A 5,206-nucleotide genomic window follows, 5' to 3' on the forward strand; every position below is an offset into this window, starting at 1 on the left:
TTAAAGCATGATTCACGCTACATGTGTCTTGACCAGGCCGTGCCCCTACCTACCTACTGTGCCTAGTTTTTAAAATAATCTTGAGACTTTTTTATTTTCTAGGTCAAGCATAAACAACATAAGTTCATGATTTCATTACTTTTAATAGATATTCTTTTGCGCAAGCAAAAAAAAAAATTGTGATGTGATTTATGGAGCTTTTATTGTTTCATTAATTGATAACATAATTTTATTACAGTTAATTGCAGAGTAGGATAAACCAATATTTCATTTACTGTTTTATATGGCTTAGTAATTACTGCTAGGGATTTAATAGAAAATGATTAATTCTTGGATTAGATTATTAAGAAATGTCTAGACTTTTATGTTCTTAATTCTTACATCGGTTCAGAGAAAAAATTGTGCTTAAGTAATATTTAATTTAGCTAATATGAGATATAGACTTAACAATTATTTAAAAAATAACATGTTACCTATATAATAATATGTATAACTATGTACAAAGAAATTGGTAAGTATGAATCGAATATGGTGTAAAGGCCGAAAATCTCTCCATTTTAGTTTGCCTTTCGGCATTCGGTAATCGGTGTTGGGCACTCGGAAAAACCCAATAAAAGGTGTTTATTTGTTTGCAAGTTTCAGACGTGAGCGCCATAAAACACCTTCTAAGGCGAATCGCGCCTTCCTAGCTTCCGATTGAATTAACTACAGAGTATTCTGAGTACAGAGTTGGACTCGTTACATAATAATGTCGTTTGAATTTGAGTTCTTCAATTATTATCTATGGTACCGACGGATTGAATTTGAATTACTTGCGATTAGTGCTAGTGTTAGTCTTTCTGATAGACTACATTGATACAATAAGATTTATTAATATATTCTTTCAAGTATTTGTGGCTTTATCATCAGATTTATAACAGTTAACAATATACGTAATTCAGTTTTCAATTATGTACTGAAAAAGCATAATGTAATATCTCCCCAGTAAGCCCCGGTCTCGGGATTTTTAACCGACTTTAAAAAATTAAGTGGTTCTCAACTCGTCTGTATGTATGTTTTTTTATATTCAATCCTACCGTCCAAACTCTCTAACAAGCCGAAACTACCATCGCTTCCCGAACAGCATTTATCACAACAAGTTGCGGAGTTCGACGGAGCGAAGTGTTTAACTACTTTTACAGTACCTTCGTATTTTGGTCGTGTCTTTTTAAAACATGTGACGACACTTTAAACACACACTTTGAAATAAAAACTCGTGTAGCTGAAATATAAAATTCGAAATGAAATGTAGTTTATGCTATGTAAAACGTTTGACGATAGTCATAATATTACTTTATCATCATATTACTCTTAGGTTGGTTTTAGAATAGAATAGAATACTCTTTATTTTGCACCATTAAAAAAAACATTACAAAATCACAACTTATACATAACGTACAAAAAAGGCGGTCTTATTGCTTGGCAAGGTTGGTTTTAGATATGTTATTAATTTCCAGCAGAAATCATAGTGCACCAGGCTTAGTTGGAACACACCGCAAACATTGGCTTCCCCAGTATTGTCAACAATATGGTCCTTATCGACGTGATCGACAATTCATACTGCGTCACAAACATCTACTGTGCGCCGCCTCCGGACTGTAATGGCATAACTGACAATTTGCGATTTATGGTCTAACCGTTGAGGAGAATATCTACATGTTGTGTAAGCTGTGTAAATTTTGTAAAATTCTGTTTTTGTTTCGGTTTATTATAAAATAAATCAGGGTACTTTCATGTCATCATGTTTTAACTTAATTATGATTCGTTAGTTTTATAAAATCTATGGTTACTTCTTGGTTTACCTTCATTGTAGTTGTATTGTATAGATTTCTTTTATTAGATCCTTATTCCATTTCTTTAATATTTTTTCCAAAGTTTGTATTAGTTTATATTAGTAACCGTGTTTTTTTTTCTCGATATTGTGTAAAAACTACAAAACAAGGAAAATTTAACCAATAATTTAATATAAATGACAGAAACACAAAATATTCGAGTTACATCATTATTCATAGCAGGTTCACAAGCGGGTCCACTGAACGAGGCAAAGACAAGCATTGTCACAATGATTTATACTCCAGAGACTTCACAATTATCTGAGCCGAACATCCATCGCACCCCACCGACTGGATATATCCTCTCATAACTCTTATTCCGTGGCCAATAGAAACTACATTTGTACAAAATAAATGGTGCCAAGGGACAATGCAATGTTGAATGGAATGTGAGCGTCCATTCTCTATCACTCAGTGTTATTCGGCTAAATATTGCTAACTGAAGCCGTGAATGACGTGTGACTTGTAGCATACAGTTGTAAACATTACGACATTTTTTTAATGCACTGTTGGCACGCTGCATCATCGTTTCTTCTATAGTTTCGGTATTTTTTTTATAAAAGGATTACGAAATTTTAACTACATATTTTGATTTGTGACATACATGACACTTTTTATAACATTTAGTGTATTTATTTGGCGGGGTGGTTCCCAGATAATTCCAGCATTTTGCATTATTTTATTTATATACACGTATTTGGAAATTATACGAACGAATATTATCAGAATATTTAAATATAATACTAACTAATATTATTAGCATAATAATATTTAACGTAGTCTGTAAGATGAGCAGAGAAAACTTTCCATCGACATGTCGGCGAGCAGGAGAGAGTTGGCCGCAGGCACGGGGGGGATACTGTGGCTTCGCGTTTGATTCATTATCAGCTTATAAATGTTGGAACCAATTTATAAGCTGATAATGAATGAAATATATTTCTCATTCTATACCCGCAACTCGTCGCTGAAATTGCTTCAGACTTCTGATAGGCGTACTGCCTATCGTGGTAACTTCATGATTCATTCCCAGTTTCAATATTCTGTCTATCGATAGTTGGCAGTTACTATCGAATACGATTTTAACACATAAAACGTTGCATTCTGTCAAAATTATAATTATTATTTATTTATTTATTTATTTATTTATTTAATAACTTAAATATAATAATATAAACGTAACTGTCAGCTATCGATAGATAGAGTTATAGAAACTGGCAGTATAGTGCCACAATCTTATCTGTTCCGGTGACGACATCGCTGTGATCGAATCCAGTGTTGCCATCGATTAAAGTTTACCTGTTTGTGGTTTAAACGACAATGCATTTCTGCTATTTCCTATTGTTATAATTAGGTAAGTACATTCATAAGTACCTATAGATAAATCAAAATATAGGGTCGATAGTAAATGAAAGAGGATATATCAAACGACATTTTTTGTATAGAAAATTTGTCCACGGCGATCAGAAATAAAATTTGTTCTGATTAGGTTCTGATATAGAAGATTAAATCTAGATTACAATGGTATAGGTAATATCTGTGGGTCGTGGGAATAACGAGATAGATAGACTTAAAAAAACTATTAAATATTATTTTTGAACACTTTATTTTACATTTTCTAAAGTAACAAGAAACAGGAGCATAAAATTTAAAGAAATTCAGACAATGTACAACAGCCAAACCTTGATAGGTTGGGAGGGCACGTCATTAATATGAGTATTTCGTCTAAAATCGCTGCAAGTGCGCGAAATTCTTCTTGGTATACTGCCTAAGATTTAAAGTGTCATGTAATGTCCTCACACCTGTAATCAAAGAAAAATAAAGATTATATACTTTTCATCACGACCCATCCCGTCCCCACTGCTGGGGCACAGGTCTCTCGGGAAAATATTAATAAAATTAAATGGAGTATATGGGTAAAATTATCAATCAAATCAAACGGAATTAAAGGCGCCTGAATACGTTATTCTTCCTGCATAAAAGCCAATATATCTAGTATTACTTTTCTTGCATCACATTTTAGCGCTTTTGGCATTATTTCACCCAGAAAATCACAAAACAAATAAAATAAATAATAAATAATAATAATAAATATGTGGGGACATCTCACACACGGCCATCCGACCCCAAGCTAGGCAGAACCTGTGTTATGGGTGTCGGACAGCTGATATATCTACACAAATACATAGATAGATAGATACTAAATATAAATATCAACACCCAAGACCCGAGTACAAATATCTGTCTTTAAACAAATATCTGCCCCAGCCGGGAATCGAACCCGGGACCTTCGGCTCAGTAGTCAGGGTCACTAACCACTACGCCATTCGGTCGTCAAAATAACCTAGCGTCAGCCTCTTCGCAGAAATTGTCAACTCAAATAACGCACAGAGTATGAAATGACGTTTGACAATGACGTCTCGTTGTTGCACATTTTGACCACCGGAACAGATAAGATTGTGGCACTATAACAAGTTATAGTTTACAACACGTTATTCGCAAAGTCGTAGTATAGACGCCGTAACTCTAGAAGTTTCGCCGCCTCACACCGCGTCGACGGTGATCAGCGACGCTGCAGGCTGCGACGGACTTGACGGGGCGCGGGACTGATGCTTTCAGGTACCGTTACATACAGGGTATTGCAAAATTAATAGATTGCATAAACATGGAACAATATGAGGGGCTTTAAATTCTATAAAGTCGCGACCGACTAATATTGTAGGTATGAAGAAGCTAAAAAAACTTGCGTATTAGAGTTATTCAGAATCTCACCGAAGTCACGCTCTTATCCGACTCCATCCAGTATATCAGGTACATACCTGCCAATGCCAACGCCACTAATAAAACACCACCCTGTATATACAACCGCAACAAACCTTCATCTACAATGTGTAAGTGCGCGCTCAGCGTGTCAGTCGTCTGCTGTCGGCTAATGGGCTCCAGTTGCTCGTTAGCTGCTCGTGTTCACTCTTCACTCGATACTGTTTAACTGAATGTTCACTAACTTTTATTTTGAAGCAGACAGTTGCTGAAACTTCAGCAGCTACCGACTGGGGGTCACTCTAGATTAACAAAAAAAAACGTGCAATCGGTGCGTTTATGTATGTATGAGATAGAGGCGTTGTTAGCGCAGTAGTGGTGCGTAGTTTAGTTTTTTGTAAGGTAGAGTGAACTCCTTGAACCTTAACGGTAATGGATTTTAAGTGTTTAATCTCTAATACACATTTTAAATGGCCGTGTTTATATCAAGTGACAACTCTTTTCTTTTATTAATTTAATAAGGTTTTGTTTATTAGGCCTAATAGAAATCAAAGAAACAAACGATAAATAGTTTTCTG

This window comes from Plutella xylostella, chromosome 18, assembly GCF_932276165.1.
Source record: "Plutella xylostella chromosome 18, ilPluXylo3.1, whole genome shotgun sequence".
NCBI lineage: Eukaryota > Metazoa > Arthropoda > Insecta > Lepidoptera > Plutellidae > Plutella > Plutella xylostella.